Raw genomic sequence first — 9,151 nt, forward strand, 5'->3', positions numbered from 1 at the left:
GAAAATGATGTATAGACCACTGGGCAGCTGCACAGGGCCCCACAATTCTAGGGTCCGTCGAGCAGAGATGGGTGCTGGTCACACAATCAGAGCAGCCAGGCAGCATTCTCTACCAGCCTCCAAGCCTGCAGCCAGACAGTGGGTGACCGACAGCATGCTGATTGGTGGATGGCTGGAGCTATCCACCAATCAGAGTGCAGAGTTCTCCACCTGCCTTCCAGATTGCAAAAAGACAGTGAATGGCTGTCAGCATTCTGATTGGTGGATGGCTGGCGCTATCTACCAATCAGATTGCAGCATTGGTGAATTTCTGGAGCTATCCACCAATCAGAGTGCAGCATTCTCCACCTGCCTTCCAGATTACAAAAAGACAGTGAGTGACTGACAGCATGCTGATTGGTGGATGGCTGGAGCTATCCACTAATCAGAGTGCAGAATTCTCTACCTGCCTTCCAGATTGCAAAAAGACAGTGAATGGCTGTCAGCATGCTGATTGGTGGATGGCTGGAGCTATCCACCAATCAGAGTGCAGCATTGGCGAATGGCTGGAGCAATCCACTAACCAGAGTGCAGCATTCACTACTTGCCTTCCAGTTGCCCATAGCAACTATCAGCTACTAACTCTCATTTCAAATACTGTGTTAGATAAATGACAGAAGTTGATTGGTTGATTTGTTTAGCTTCCCTACTCTCTCTCTCTCTCTCTCCAAGACTTGATACATCTCCCCTTTTGTGAGTTAACCTACCCTCCCTCCCGATCCCTGTTTTATTTGTCGGTTTATGAAAGAAGTCATGAAGTGATCAGAATGGAACGCAGATACGGTGACGGATTGGCAGTCATGGCAACAGGTATATGCAATAAGAACGTGTGTTGGAACTTGGAAGTATCATATACGATCAGAACTCACACTGGGCCCTACCACAATGGGCCCCGTTCTATGCTGCCTCTGGGGGTTTATGCCAGTGGCATAGAAAGGGTCGGTGACGGGCCTATCTGGGTGGCCTGGGCAGTCAGTGTGGCATAACCACGCCCTAGCCACATGCCCTTCAGGGGCGAGCAGCCCCCTAGTACCGGGGAATTCCCCGTTTCTTGGCGGGTCTGGCATCCACTCATTCCTACTGCAAAACTACTAGATATGTCAATTTGATTTACCAATGTAAGCTGTGACGCCGGCGGGTATACCACTGTATGGTGCCGCACTCGTTCTACACAATTACTGAGCTATGGTATTATAAATTGATAAGAAAGTGCCCAGTCTTTTTTTTCTATAGTTACCTTGTTTAGCAATATTACTGCATATTCAGATTTCCCTGTTTTAGCCTATCGGCCTGTGTGTATTTATTATTAGTGATGTGCACCGGACATTTTTCGGGTTTTGTGATTTGGTTTTGGCCGCGGCCGTGTTTTGGATTCGGACGTGTTTTGGCAAAACCTCCCTGAAAATTTTTTGTCGGATTCGGGTGTTTTTTTTTACAAAAACCCCTCAAAAACAGCTTAAATCATAGAATTTGGGGGTCATTTTGATCCCATAGTATTATTAACCTCAATAACCATAATTTCCACTCATTTTCAGTCTATTCTGAACACCTCACACCTCACAATATTATTTTTAGTCCTAAAATTTGCACCGAGGTCGCTGGAAGGCTAAGCTAAGCAACCCAAGTGGCCGACACAAACACCTGGCACATCTAGGAGTGGCACTGCAGTGTCACGCAGGATGGCACTTCAAAAAAAATAGTCCCCAAACAGCACATGATGCAAAGAAAAATGAAAGAAAAAAGAGGTGCAAGATGGAATTGTCCTTGGGCCCTCCCACCCACCCTTATGTTGTATAAACAGGACATGCACACTTTAACAAACCCATCATTTCAGCGACAGGGTCTGCCACACGACTGTGACTGAAATGACTGGTTGGTTTGGGCCCCCACCAAAAAAGAAGCAATCAATCTCTCCTTGCACAAACTGGCTCTACAGAGGCAAGATGTCCACCTCCTCCTCATCGTCCGATTCCTCACCCCTTTCACTGTGTACATCCCCCTCCTCACAGATTATTAATTTGTCCCCACTGGAATCCACCAACTCAGGTCCCTGAGTACTTTCTGGAGGCAATTGCTGGTGAATGTCTCCACGGAGGAATTGATTATAATTCATTTTGATGAACATCATCTTCTCCACATTTTCTGGAAGTAACCTCGTACGCCGATTGCTGACAAGGTGAGCGGCTGCACTAAACACTCTTTCGGAGTACACACTGGAGGGTGGGCAACTTAGGTAAAATAAAGCCAGTTTCTGCAAGGGCATCCAAATTGCCTCTTTTTTCTGCCAGTATACGTACGGACTGTCTGACGTGCCTACTTGGATGCGGTCATTCTTTCAATGGTGAGAGAATCATATGCAGTGACAGTAGACGACATTTCAGTAATCGTTGGCAGGTCCCTCAGTCCGGACCAGATGTCAGCACTCGCTCCAGACTGCCCTGCATCACCGCCAGCGGGTGGGCTCGGAATTCTTAGCCTTTTCCTCGCACCCCCAGTTGCGGGAGAATGTGAAGGAGGAGCTGTTGACGGGTCACATTCCGCTTGACTTGACAATTTTCTCACCAGCAGGTCTTTGAACCTCTGCATACTTGTTTCTGCCGGAAAGAGAGATCCAACATAGGTTTTAAATCTAGGATCGAGCACGTGGCCAAAATGTAGTGCTCTGATTTCAACAGATTGACCACCCGTGAATCCTGGTTAAGCGACTTAAGGGCTCCATCCACAAGTCCCACATGCCTAGCGGAATCGCTCTGTTTTAGCTCCTCCTTCAATGTCTTTAGCTTCTTCTGCAAAAGCCTGATGAGGATAATGACCTGACTCAGGCTGGCAGTGTCTGAACTGACTTCACATGTGGCAAGTTCAAAGGGTTGCAGAACCTTGCACAACGTTGAAATCATTCTCCACTGCGCTTGAGTCAGGTGCATTCCCCCTCCTTTGCCTATATCGTAGGCAGATGTATAGGCTTGAATGGCCTTTTGCTGCTCCTCCATCCTCTGAAGCATATAGAGGGTTGAATTCCACCTCATTACCACCTCTTCCTTCAGATGATGGCAGGGCAGGTTCAGGACTGTTTGCTGGTGCTCCAGTCTTCGGCACGCGGTGGCTGAATGCCGAAAGTGGCCCGCAATTCTTCGGGCCACCGACAGCATCTCTTGCACGCCCCTGTCATTTTTTAAATAATTCTGCACCACCAAATTCAATGTATGTGCAAAACATGGGACGTGCTGGAATTTGCCCAGATGTAATGCAAGCACAATATTGCTGGCGTTGTCCGATGTCACAAATCCCCAGGAGAGTCCATTTGGGGTAAGCCATTCTGCGATGATGTTCCTCAGTTTCCGTAAGAGGTTGTCAGCTGTGTGCCTCTTCTGGAAAGCGGTGATACAAAGCGTAGCCTGCCTAGGAACGAGTTGGCGTTTGCGAGATGCTGCTACTGGTGCCGCCGCTGCTGTTCTTGCTGCGGGAGGCAATACATCTACCCAGTGGGCTGTCACAGTCATATAGTCCTGAGTCTGCCCTGCTCCACTTGTCCACATATCCGTGGTTAAGTGGACATTGGGTACAACTGCATTTTTTAGGACACTGATGACTCTTTTTCTGAGGTCTGTGTACATTTTCGGTATCGCCTGCCTAGAGAAATGGAACCTAGATGGTATTTGGTACCGGGGACACAGTACCTCAATCAAGTCTGTAGTTGCCTGTGAATTAACGGTGGATAACGGAAACACGTTTCTCACCGCCCAGGCTGCCAAGGCCTGAGTTATCCGCTTTGCAGCAGGATGACTGCTGTGATATTTCATCTTAATCACAAAGGACTGTTGGACAGTCAATTGCTTACTGGAAGTAGTACAAGTGGTCTTCCGACTTCCCCTCTGGGATGACGATCGACTCCCAGCAGCAACAACAGCAGCGCCAGCAGCAGTAGGCGTTACACTCAAGGATGCATCGGAGGAATCCCAGGCAGGAGAGGACTCGTCAGACTTGACAGTGACATGGCCTGCAGGACTATTGGCTTTCCTGTGTATGGAGGAAATTGACACTGAGGGAGTTGGTGGTGTGGTTTGCAGGAGCTTGGTTACAAGAGGAAGGGATTTAGTGGTCAGTGGACTGCTTCCGCTGTCATCCAAAGTTTTTGAACTTGTCACTGACTTATGATGAATGCGCTCCAGGTGACGTATAAGGGAGGATGTTCCGAGGTGGTTAACGTCCTTACCCCTACTTATTACAGCTTGACAAAGGCAACACACGGCTTGACACCTGTTGTCCGCATTTGTGTTAAAATAATTCCACACCGAAGAGGTGACTTTTTTTGTAATTTGACCAGGCATGTCAATGGCCATATTCATCCCATGGACAACAGGTGTCTCCCCGGGTGCCTGACTTAAACAAACCACCTCACCATCAGAATCCTCCTTGTCAATTTCCTCCCCAGCGCCAGCAACACCCATATCCTCATCCTGGTGTACTTCAACAGTGACATCTTCAATTTGACTATCAGGAACTGGACTGCGGGTGCTCCTTCCAGCACTTGCAGGTGGCGTGCAAATGGTGGAAGGCGCCACCTCTTCCCGTCCAGTGTTGGGGAGGTCAGGCATCGCAGCCGACACAATTGGACTCTCCTTGGGGATTTGTGATTTCGAAGAACGCACAGTTCTTTGCTGTGCTTTTGCCAGATTAAGTCTTTTCATTTTTCTAGCGAGAGGATGAGTGCTTCCATCCTCATGTGAAGCTGAACCACTAGCCATGAACATAGGCCAGGGCCTCAGCCGTTCCTTGCCACTCCGTGTCGTAAATGGCATATTGGCAAGTTTACGCTTCTCCTCAGACGCTTTTAATTTAGATTTTTGGGTCATTTTACTGAACTTTTGTGTCTTGGATTTTACATGCTCTCTACTATGACATTGGGCATCGGCCTTGGCAGACGACGTTGATGGCATTTCATCGTCTCGGCCATGACTAGTGGCAGCAGCTTCACCACGAGGAGGAATTGGATCTTGATCTTTCCCTATTTTACCCTCCACTTTTTTGTTCCCATTTTTTAATGTGTGGAATTATATGCCAGTATCAATAGCAATGGCCTACTACTATATATACTGCGCACAACTGAAATGCACCACAGGTATGGATGGATAGTATACTTGACGACACAGAGGTAGGTAGAGCAGTGGCCTACTGTACCGTACTGCTATATATTATATACTGGTGGTCAGCAAACTGTGCAAAACTGAAATGCACCACAGGTATGGATGGATAGTATACTTGACGACACAGAGGTAGGTAGAGCAGTGGCCTACTGTACCGTACTGCTATATATTATATACTGGTGGTCAGCAAACTGTGCAAAACTGAAATGCACCACAGGTATGGATGGATAGTATACTTGACGACACAGAGGTAGGTAGAGCAGTGGCCTTCTGTACCGTGCTCCTATATATTATATACTGGTGGTCAGCACAATTATGCACTGTACTCCTCCTATATACTACAATGCAGCACAGATATGGAGCGTTTTTCAGGCAGAGAACGTATAATACTGGTGGTCACTGGTCAGCAAAACTCTGCACTGTACTCCTCCTAAATAATACTGCTGGTCCCCACAATAAAGCAGTGTGAGCATAGATATATGCAGCACACTGAGCACAGATATGGAGCGTTTTTCAGGCAGAGAACGTATAATACTGGTGGTCACTGGTCAGCAAAACTCTGCACTGTACTCCTCCTATATAATACTGCTGGTCCCCAGTCCCCACAATAAAGCAGTGTGAGCACAGATATATGCAGCACACTGAGCACAGATATGGAGCGTTTTTCAGGCAGAGAACGTATAATACTGGTGGTCACTGGTCAGCAAAACTCTGCACTGTACTCCTCCTATATAATACTGCTGGTCCCCAGTCCCCACAATAAAGCAGTGTGAGCACAGATATATGCAGCACACTGAGCACAGATATGGAGCGTTTTTCAGGCAGACAACGTATACTGGTGGTCACTGGTCAGCAAAACTCTGCACTGTACTCCTCCTATATAATACTGCTGGTCCCCAGTCCCCACAATAAAGCAGTGTGAGCACAGATATATGCAGCACACTGAGCACAGATATGGAGCGTTTTTCAGGCAGAGAACGTATAATATTGGTGGTCACTGGTCAGCAAAACTCTGCACTGTACTCCTCCTAAATAATACTGCTGGTCCCCACAATAAAGCAGATTGAGCACAGATATATGCAGCACACTGAGCACAGATATGGAGCGTTTTTCAGGCAGAGAACGTATAATACTGGTGGTCACTGGTCAGCAAAACTCTGCACTGTACTCCTCCTATATAATACTGCTGGTCCCCAGTCCCCACAATAAAGCAGTGTGAGCACAGATATATGCAGCACACTGAGCACAGATATGGAGCGTTTTTCAGGCAGACAACGTATAATACTGGTGGTCACTGGTCAGCAAAACTCTGCACTGTACTCCTCCTATATAATACTGCTGGTCAGGGCCGGTGCAAGGTTCTTGGCACCCTAGGCAAAACTTCAGCCTCCACCGCCCCCCCAAAAAAAATAAACACCCCGCCATTGGCCACCACAGGAATATATAATAACAAACACATTCGCCCCTTTCAGGAAAAAAAGAAAATAACACTTTGGGCTCCACAGCGTAAAAAAAACACACATTGAGGCAGACGCACACTCACAATGACACTCATACTGAGGCAGAGGCACACATACACACTCATACTGAGGCAGAGGCACACACACACTCATACTGAGGCAGAGGCACACACACACTCATACTGAGGCAGAGGCACACACACACACACACACACACACACACACACTCATACTGAGGCAGAGACACACACACACACACACACACACACACACACACACACACACACACACACTGACACTCATACTGAGACACACACACTGATACTGAGACACACACACACACTGACATTCATACTGAGGCAGAGGCACACACACTCGTAATGAAACACACACACTGATACGGAGACTCACACACTGACACTCATACTGAGGCAGAGGCACACACACTCGTACTGAAACACACACACTGATACGGAGACACACACACTGACACTCATACTGAGGCAGAGGCACACACTGAAACACACACACACTGATACGGAGACACACACACTGACACTCATACTGAGGCAGAGGCACACACATTCGTACTGAAACACACACACTGATACGGACACTCATACTGAGGCAGAGGCACACACATTCGTATTGAAACACACACACTGATACGGAGACACACACACTGACACTCATACTGAGGCAGAGGCACACACATTCGTACTGAAACACACACACTGATACGGACACTCGTACTGAGGCAGAGGCACACACATTCGTATTGAAACACACACACTGATACGGAGACACACACACTGACACTCATACTGAGGCAGAGCCACACACACTCGTACTGAAACACACACACTGATACGGACACTCATACTGAGGCAGAGGCACACACATTCGTATTGAAACACACACACTGATACGGAGACACACACACTGACACTCATACTGAGGCAGAGGCACACACACTCGTACTGAAACACACACACTGATACGGAGACACACACACTGACACTCATACTGAGGCAGAGACACACACACACTGATGCTGAGACACACACACACTGACACTCATACTGAGACACACACACTGATACTGAGACACACACACACACTGACATTCATACTGAGGCAGAGGCACACACACTCGTAATGAAACACACACACTGATACGGACACTCATACTGAGGCAGAGGCACACACACTCGTAATGAAACACACACACTGATACGGACACTCATACTGAGGCAGAGGCACACACACTCGTATTGAAACACACACACACTGATACGGAGACACACACACTGACACTCATACTGAGGCAGAGGCACACACACTCATACTGAAACACACACACTGATACGGAGACACACACACTGACACTCATACTGAGGCAGAGGTACACACACTCGTACTGAAACACACACACTGATACGGACACTCATACTGAGGCAGAGGCACACACACTCGTATTGAAACACACACACACTGATACGGAGACACACACACACTGACACTCATACTGAGGCAGAGGCACACACACTCATACTGAAACACACACACTGACACTCATACTGAGGCAGAGGTACACACACTCGTACTGAAACACACACACTGATACGGAGACACACACACTGACACTCATACTGAGGCAGAGGCACACACACTCATACTGAAACACACACACTGATACGGAGACACACACACTGACACTCATACTGAGGCAGAGGCACACACACTCATACTGAAACACACACACTGATACGGAGACACACACACTGACACTCATACTGAGGCAGAGGCACACACTGAAACACACACCCTGACACTCATACTGGGACCGAGGCACACACACTCATATTGGAGGCACACACCTGGCACTACCACAGTAGTTACCTCCAGCTCTGATCACAGGAGCCAGTTTCCCAAAGAGCAGGCAGATCCACAGACAGACCGCGGGGAGAACTGGCAAAGTCGGGGGGCGTGGCCTAATCGCGGATTATGTGGCCACGCCCCCTTAAACACAAAAGCATCAAAAAAATCCAAAGCAGCAGTCTATGGAGCCGGCAGAGAGGGGACACGGAAACGGGAATGGCGGAGGGGGAAACCACCTCTCTGCTGCCACTGCATATCTTCTACAGAGAGGTGGTGAATTAAAGAAAAACGGTGGTGGATCCCGGGACACTGAGTAGGGTATAGTGGCCTGGAATGGCCAAAAAGCATCAGTTGCTGTCACTTGGTTTAGTAGCGTTGCAGGACTACCCCCGCAGCGTTGCTACTAGTGTGTCCAATGTCCATGCCGCCTGGTACCCTGCTGCTGCTGCTGCTGCTGGCCTGCTATTTCATGGGGGATACAGGGAGGGGGTCTAACCACTAGAATGACCAGGGCTCCTGACAGCCTCAGTGTGCCGCCCCCTCAGTTCCCTGCGCTCATAGGCAGCTGCCTAAAGCTGCCTAGTGGAAGCGCCGGCCCTGCTGCTGGTCCCCAGTCCCCACAATAAA

At 48.4% G+C, this 9,151-nt stretch overlaps 1 long non-coding RNA gene across 1 annotated transcript in view; it reads right to left on the minus strand.

Moving 5' to 3' along the window:
• Nucleotides 1-8,634, minus strand: part of LOC135058265 (uncharacterized) — a 100,531-nt gene extending 91,897 nt beyond the window's left edge. Inside the window, exon 1 of the long non-coding RNA XR_010244714.1 lies at nucleotides 8,546-8,634. This is a non-coding gene — a long non-coding RNA (uncharacterized LOC135058265). The remainder of the gene's footprint in view (nucleotides 1-8,545) is intronic.
• Nucleotides 8,635-9,151: the final 517 nt, after the last annotated feature.

The sequence above is a fragment of the Pseudophryne corroboree genome, chromosome 3 (assembly GCF_028390025.1).
Source record: "Pseudophryne corroboree isolate aPseCor3 chromosome 3, aPseCor3.hap2, whole genome shotgun sequence".
NCBI classification, from domain to species: domain Eukaryota; kingdom Metazoa; phylum Chordata; class Amphibia; order Anura; family Myobatrachidae; genus Pseudophryne; species Pseudophryne corroboree.